The 8,730-nt window shown below is 28.6% G+C and overlaps 1 protein-coding gene across 1 annotated transcript in view; it reads right to left on the reverse strand.

The window, feature by feature from the left end:
• Positions 1-8,444, reverse strand: part of LOC108755476 (atrial natriuretic peptide-converting enzyme-like) — an 81,170-nt gene extending 72,726 nt beyond the window's left edge. The window contains exons 1-3 of the mRNA XM_018498502.1: positions 8,426-8,444; positions 8,084-8,202; positions 7,378-7,427 (exon numbers count right to left, since the gene is read on the reverse strand). The gene's annotated coding sequence lies outside the window, so the exon portion shown is untranslated. The remainder of the gene's footprint in view (positions 1-7,377; positions 7,428-8,083; positions 8,203-8,425) is intronic.
• Between the last annotated feature and the right edge of the window lie 286 nt (positions 8,445-8,730).

The raw sequence follows: 8,730 nt of genomic DNA on the forward strand, positions 1-8,730 counted from the left end.
GCGGATAGGAAAAGTAGATCGAACGACAGAAACACATTTTACAGCAATTCTATGCGAAACGATACGTTGCATTATTTAATTTTACATCACTTTTCAAATACAATCCAAATAATACTCGAAATATCTAGCATAGCATCCGTAACACGCTGAAACATATTTTTTTGACCATTCAAATGTGTTTCAATCAATTTCAATATTGGACTACGTTCTTAATGTTATAACAATATTTTACTACATAAAAATTTTTTTATATATTACTTATACAATTAATTTATATATCAAAAAAATAATTTGGAAAAAATCAGTGTTGGATTTGAGAAATAAAATTTTAGATAATTGACAGATGTCTTACTGATTTTTTAAAGAATGCAAAAAGTATGTTTTAGCATCCAAAGTAACATAGTTTATTATTAATCGTATTAGATTAATAATAAATATTTTCTATTATATAATTTAATGAGAAATACATAAATATCTATCTAAATTTTTATTACATTAACTTAAAATCAAAGTATTTTATTCATTCCAAAATGAAAAAAATTAAAATAGAAGTAGATAGAATTTAAATGATATCAAGTAAATAAATTTAAAGTTACCGTGTTGCAATAAAAAAATAAATATAATTAATACAAGTAATTACAGAAACTCGTCCAATATATAACGCTCACACACACATTTGCTAAACAATACATAATTTAAAAATTGTCATATTTTAGTTGCTTGTAAAAAAAAAAGAAGAATATAAAAAAAGAAAAATATACTTTGAAAGTATATACTTTTATTTCTCTATACAATTATTAAATTAAAATTGCATTTCAAAATTAATATTAGAAAATTTGAATAATTCAAAACATTTAAACACTTATTTTTTTTAAACTCCGTTTTTTTTAGTTATGTCGTTATTGAAAATGAGCTATATGATTTACTATTAGAAAAACAAAAATCTAATATTGCAGACCAATAAAAAAGACAGTAATTAATTACTTATTTTAAATATTAAAAGAACTATTGTTCAGTATCTAGTACTTATCGGACTGTTCCGCTCCGTATCTATAAATAAGTAATTAATTACTGTATTTCAATAATAAATTGCTCAATATTAAATTGATCAGTATTAAATTTTTGTAAGAGTTGAATTACTAAAAATAAGATATTTTAAATCTGAGTAACTATCATTCAGTTATATGTATACAGTTGATATATATTCAGTTAAAATTTTCTTGAAGCGAAATTTGATCTAATTTTTCATTTTCGATATTTCGCAGGCACGCCGTATATAATTATGTTTAGCATAATCTCGTATGGAGAGAAACCTCTATCTCGTAATAGACAAGCCGCGACGTGGCCGCAGTGTGTGCCAGTCCGATATCGACATTAGCAGACGCGCGAACGCACTTTGCATGGTTAATATCCCGCGATTATGATTTACGTCCATAACACTATGAATCCTCCCAGATTTTCCGCGGCTTGTCACTTATTCTCTTTTGCAGCATGCATAAACAAATCGATTCTTTGCCGTCACTTATGGACGATAAAACAGATTTGTTAATACGTTCAATGCCCCCCCTCCCCCTCTTCGATTCAGAAAAAGAGACAGCTTTAAATTTTGATCGCTTAATGCCACGTTATTTATACCTGCGTCTTCCTAACCTTGATCCGCGAAAAAACGCTTCTAGCGAGATGTATTAAGAGATTTAAATTTCTTTTTTACTAAGAAAATATATTGACTTGATTAAAATTATACTTAAGACATCATCTATCATCCGATGTACTTAAAATGCATCACTATATAAAATGAGATATGAAAGAGTGGAAACGAAAATAAAGAAAAAACGTGTGATTTTGAAATATTAGATATATTGCGTCGAATCTTTCCTTCCTATTCCTACGCTATCGTGATTTAAATATGACCGCAATCGATCTCTTATAGTTAATAGATGGAAAACATATCGGAGAGAATTCCTTCGATAACGCACTTATACTGAGTGTGCAATTATCTGTGCACGTACGTATTACCGCCCCCGTTCGAGTTACACCGCTCCTCGCAAGATGGTCTGTATGTTCGTCTCCTTCGGGAACTTCTGGATTTCTGAATAATTTCAGCTGCCGCTGCCAAGCGGTCTCGCCATGCTAATGAGACAAACGGTACTCGGAGAATTTAATTGAAATCCAGCAATTATTAAGAGACTCCACACAGTGGCAATGGAACTCTTAAAATGAAGTACCATTTCATTGTGCTACCGTAATTCTGGCGTCATCCTCGAAATCAGATAATCCTCTTTCAAAGAAAACCGTGTTAAGCACAATTCGGGCAAGTAGACGAGCAATAATATCGCCTTTCAAAATTTTCTTAGAAGTTTAAGCGCGCGCTTGTCATCAAAGATTTTAAAGTACGGTTGCAAAAGATGTAAAATTTGTTTGTACGTATTTTTTCAATGCAGTCATTATAAATTAAATGAACTAACATAATGCAATAATTTAATGTCTTCTTAAAAATAAACCGATACTTACATCTAAGCTATATGTAATTTTAAAAAAGATGAAAACAACTAAACAAACTCAACAAGCATTAATCATGTGCGTGTAAATTTTATTTGATCAATATATAAAATGAAATAAGACTTTTTAAGAAATAAATTTAAACATTTTTTTATACTTTTTCATAATAGAACAGAAAATTAATTGCTTCTAAAAAATAAATAGAAGTTTGTCTTATCTGAGAGAGAGAGAGAGAGAGAGAGAGAGAGAGAGAGAGAGAGGGAGAGAGAAATCGTAAAAATAAACTTGGAATCTAGAAAATTAAAATCTAAATTAAATATTATTAAGTATTATTAACGGGTAAATATCATTTTATTGTATAAAGTACCAAGAAATCTAAAATGTTGATAAATATCAATTAACTCGATCCTTATTCAACAAATTCAATGATTCTATCTATTCGCTTTAATTCCCTAGCCACAGTAAGAAGCATACGTGTTATATTTGATGTAATAGAAATGCGAAGAATTAAGTAAGAGGTAAATACAAACATCATTAAGTTTATATCGATATCTATATCTATTTTTCTTTACAATAAAAACGGCAATTAATGTGAAGCTGAGAAAATGCATCGTTTATTTAAAAAAAAACAAACTCTAAAAGTTTTTTGTTAAATATTCGAAAGATAGATTTGTTTTCCATCAAATATATACAAAAAAATCCATAAATATAAGAAAAAACTATTTTTGTACAAATGTCATTAAGATTTCTTTCCTTTTCATGTAATGGAGACGAAAATAATGTTGACAACTTGTGCTCATTTTTGTCACAGTTTAAAACAAAATGCATTCTGCTAAATATTTAAGAAATCAGAGTTAACTTGAATAAATTATAGACAAATGTAACTGTAATGAAAAAAAATGTATTGACAGAATTAAAGAAAGATTAGAAAAGATAATTTCATGGCTCATACATGTAATGTGTAGTATTCTCATATCTTTTATTTTGAGTAGACAATGATTTCTTAAATTGCGAGCAATTAATATCATAATATTACTTACTTATATTTTATTATCGCTTACTTTTAATTTGTTTCTTTTACTATCTCCGTTTCTTTTACTATCTCAGAATAAATTGTTTCTAAACTGTTGATTAACTGAAATATAAAAAGAGTACTTACTCTATTATCTTCCAGTTTTTATCATTTTAGAGAAATTCTGTATTGTGCAAATTAGGTTTCTTACATAAGTCAATACAGTTTTTAATTTAAAAGTATGGATACACTATCTGTCACGATCACCGTTTACATGCCATAATATTATCACGTCTGTGAAGATATTTTCAATTACATTTTCGCACGTGTCATTTAATTTCCGGTTGTCGCACAATACACGATTGACAGCAGTGACGTTTACAAGCGGTATGTTATCTTTATCTTCATGATCCGTATTCGGAAATATGCATGACAAGGTTTGATTTTTCCGAACAGAAAAACGTAAAGAATTATGTTAAGTTTCTTATTCAATCAAACTTTGTTACAAATAATCTTGTAAAAATAAATCGTCGAATCTGTCGCACAATACTAAAGTCTAGAATTTAAATATTCAGGATTTCTCGAACTTAATCGTCCAAAAATCTCAAGAACTTTACACATTCGTGAATTTCGAAAACAATTATAATAATTATTATCTTATCGACTCTAATATGTTGTTGCAACGTTTAGATTTCAGAAAAAAAGAAAGGAAGAACTTTCGGTTAACAATCTAATGCTTTCGTCGTCAAATCAAACAATGAACGCAAGACGATTCTTGTGAAGCACGAACTTGCCACGGACTTCCTCTACGTGATCGTCGAGACTGACGAGCCAGCAGCCGACTCTCCCTTCGGCAACTGAAGTATTCCAACATTCTCCCGGAACCAATGTTCGGCATAGGCTGTCGCCCACGCATCTGCTGGGGTTGCAATTCAACTGAGCATTACACGTACTTCGCAGTTCTGATCCAACGGAAATTCTCGGTGAGGGTGACGATGCAGATTGAACACATGCCTGCATCCGGGCGTTTGTCATGTCGCGCTTGCATATGAAGTAATTAATCATTTCAACGCTGAGAGACCTTTTATCACGAAAATGTTTGAATATTTCCTATAAGCTCTATGAGCAGATCACATTGTTAATCATAATATCAAAAACTCTTCGTTCATCATTCCCGAAAAAAAAATAGAAAATTACGTTCCCTTAATTTTTAAATATTTTTTCTTTTTTCTAAATAGAAGAAAAAAACTGAAAAAATTAAAAAGCTTTAAGAAGAATATTTGCAATCTTTTCTCTTCTCGCCCGACCTCGCTATTATTCTGCATAAATTACACGTATATACATATGAATAAGATATACCTATATACTTTTAATTTGCATTTACGTCAAAAGTTCTATTATCATAATGAAAAATATTTATCAGCGATAAATTCAGAAAAATTAAACTTATTCTCATTATATTCTACTTCTTTCCATTTTTGTCCTCAAAATCAGGATGATATTCATCTTATCAAAGAGAAGATTTGCCTAAAATTAGATTTGCTCGCGTTTTAAATAAACATTGCCGTTTACTGACGCTTCTATGTGTACAAAACATGCAAATTAAATTATACTGCCATGGATATATCCGACCTATAACACATTCACAATCTTCGATTTCCTTTAGCATTATGTATGTGCATTATTTCATTGTATTTCATGTTTTACACAAAATATTATTGTGTAACAACGCATTATAAAAATAATAATAATAAAAATATATCAAAAATAATAATAAACTTCAAATTTCAAAAATTATTAATATGTTACTAAAGTACATAAAAATTCAGAAACTGTTATCTTCGTATCAAGTTTTCACGTCCTTATAGTTAATAATTTTTTTGTCAATAAAATTAGTTATAATTCTATTACAATATGGTTACAGTTTAAAATAAAAAAAACACGAATGACTTCTTTTATTTAAATTAAAAGTTTATAAATTTTTGAAATATTTTTATTAATTTTTTAATAACAAACATATATTTATCAAAATGTTCGTAATTATTAAAATATGTAACATTTAACACTTCTAATTAACTTCTAATAATAAGTTTCCCTGACTACTCGAATTATGATAGCATCTTACCTACCAGAATTATAATGGTCTCCTACTTATCCGAATTATGATAATATTCCACCTACCCAATTTGTGATATAGTATTTTTATCTGTATATATTCCTATCTAATTACAATTCTAATATAATGATTAATTAATTGGAATAATGGATATCCACATATCTATCATATCAAACAATTACCGATCGTAAAGCCTAACTTTTAATATGCTTTACATGCTGGTAAGTTAACAAGATCACCTATCTATTCATGGACGAAGGCCCGAAATAAAAAGAAATCCTTCCGAAATAACCCACCCGATATAGAGAACCTTAATTTGAGGGAGATGTAAAAAATTAAGATTATCATGCAAATGCACAGATATGTGAAAAATATTTTATACACCCACCCTATGTATTGTTTTATTATCTTTTAATATCCAGGTTCTTTGCAATCCGAATTTTCTTATACTCTTTAAATTCTTTAAAGTAAAACCTCACTCTAAGGAATGAAAATTCAGCCAGTCTTGAAAAAGAGGTTCAATTTTCAATCTTTAAGAGTGAGATTTTACTCTCTTTAAAGTAAGATTCATTCAATATACAAATTTTAGAAAATAATTTTCTTCGATTTTTCGCCATTTTTGGATTTATCTTTTGTTGTTTCTGATCATCATCCGGCAGAATTTAGTCAAAAATCAAAACGAGAAGAAACTCCTCCTTCCATTGTCGACTTATTAATATTGTCGGCAGACGAGCGTAAACATTTTATGCTTGTATAAATGCGCGAAACGCGAACACGTGGTGCGAAAGGGCCATTATATAATATTAATTAATTACGAAATTTATAAGAAGAGAAATTTATCAAATTAATTATATTTTCTTCGCGTTGATTAATAAGAATTATAACTGCAAACATAAAAAAATTATGTATCAACCGCACTCTAAAAAACTTGATAACATCTAATGTCAAAATAAATCTTAAAATATTGGAATTGTGAAAATCAAATCTTGAAATATAAAAGATAACAATTTTTTATATGATTTAAAAATTATAATAACTTTTAATAACTTTCCGAAATTAATAATTAAAAATTGTAAAAGACTCAGAGGCCCATATTCATGATTCTCTCATTCGTTTCGTAGGTATCTCATCTCAAAAGGTGAGAGAGTCAAAATTGAATGACGTGAGATCCCATACAATTAGGATATTATTTTCGTTTTCATAAATTTTTATTTAATATGCATCATATTCTTCAGAATATAATAATCGAATTGCAGATAAATAATGTACATATTAAGATGTTATCAAATATTTTTTATGCAGTATGGTAGAAACATATTATATTTCAAAACTAAATATTTTAAGTGAGATTTAAAATCGACCAATTTTGAAACAATATCAAAATGCTACAAAATATTCTGTTCTCACGCAATAAAGTATTATGGAAATTTATTAACTGACATAAAGATTAATTATTAATCATTACATATGGATAGACTATAGAAATTTAGTAAAAATTTAAATGTGTAATAAATCCATCTACAAAAAATGCATAGCATAATAAAGCAATTATAAGTAATAAATCTTAATTTGTTCTAGCCTATTCATTTAAGGCAACGGATCTATAATTAAAATATAATGTGTATAATTTATTATGTATAAAAATAATTATTATATATAATAACACACATATATCGAAAAATATTTGTTCTATATTTAAAATAATTATTATAGATTCGTTACTTTGATGAAAAGTTTAAATATCACTCACCGATCGATGCGCAACAGCGGAGTTATATCTGCAACGTTGCTACGATGTTTCTGTAACAAACAAATGTAAAATTTAAATTAAGCAGATCAAAAAGAATAATCAAAATGCCGAAAATAATTACTCAAGGCATATAAAGTTCTCGAAAATAAATATATAATTTTTGAGAAAATTTATTAAACTTAAGCTTCTAGAATTTTGTGTAAATAAGTAAAAATCTTTCTTTAATTCTTATTTTCTAAATTATTTAAATAAGCAATTAAAAAGAAACATACTTCCGCATGAGAAATTATATATAATTTCATTCTAAAGAATAAAAATTGAGCCAATTTTAAAAAGAATGGCTCAATGTTCAATCTTTAAGAATGAGATTTTACTTTTCAGAATCATGTAAAAAAATTTTGCTGCAGCTAGAATTATTGCTATTTTTTGTATCTAATAAAAAATTATATATCGTATGTATAGAATTTATAGAACAAATCTAAATTCTATCTCTGTCATCTATTATGATTAGATGTAATACATATCCAATATCGCAGTATTCGCTAGAAATTTATCTGTTTTAGTTAATTTTTCATACTTAGTAGATAATTTTCGCTATAACTGCAAGATTACTTTTTTGAGTGATGAGATTTACTTTAAAAGTTTTAGAGCGTATATACATATATAAATTTATATCTATAAATTATTATACAAATTATATACTCACCGCAAGGTTGCTCCGCCGTCACCCGATGTCTCTCCTAGACCTCTCCTCCTCCTCTCAGGCAGACAAGACTGTCAACTTCGTAGGAATCCCTCGACGAAACATTCTCCGCGTCGTTATTTCTGTATCATTCGAATAAACGAATCGATTAAGGTTGCGCTCGGAAATTTCACCTAAATGTGGCCTAGTGTGTCATTCTATCTTTACCGTTCATTAGACGTAAAACAAGGATAAAATAGCATACTCGGACATTTGGGTGAAGTTACCGAACGCAGCCTAAAACAAACTAGGCGATACTTTCATATATATATATATATATATATCACAATACATCAACTAACTCACCACTTTATCTCTAAAGTAGTTTAGGTTGTTAGTTTCGTAAAACTCCCTCGACGTGACACTCGCGAAAACGCGAATAACGATGACGCGACACTTTACGTAGTATTTCCCAAAGTACAACGCGAAATTAACTCCGAGTCGCATCAACTGCCAACTGAACCGAGCGAACCATCCAAAAATGTAACGCTCGAAATACATTCACGACACAACTTATAACTTCGTAAAAGCCTAATCTACAATGTGTTCTTTGTTTCCTACTTTCTACCACTTTTTACTTCTTGTCTTTTATTAGCCTCTTACCTAGTTTT

The sequence above is a fragment of the Trachymyrmex septentrionalis genome, unplaced genomic scaffold, assembly GCF_001594115.1.
Source record: "Trachymyrmex septentrionalis isolate Tsep2-gDNA-1 unplaced genomic scaffold, Tsep1.0 scaffold87, whole genome shotgun sequence".
NCBI classification, from domain to species: Eukaryota; Metazoa; Arthropoda; class Insecta; order Hymenoptera; family Formicidae; genus Trachymyrmex; species Trachymyrmex septentrionalis.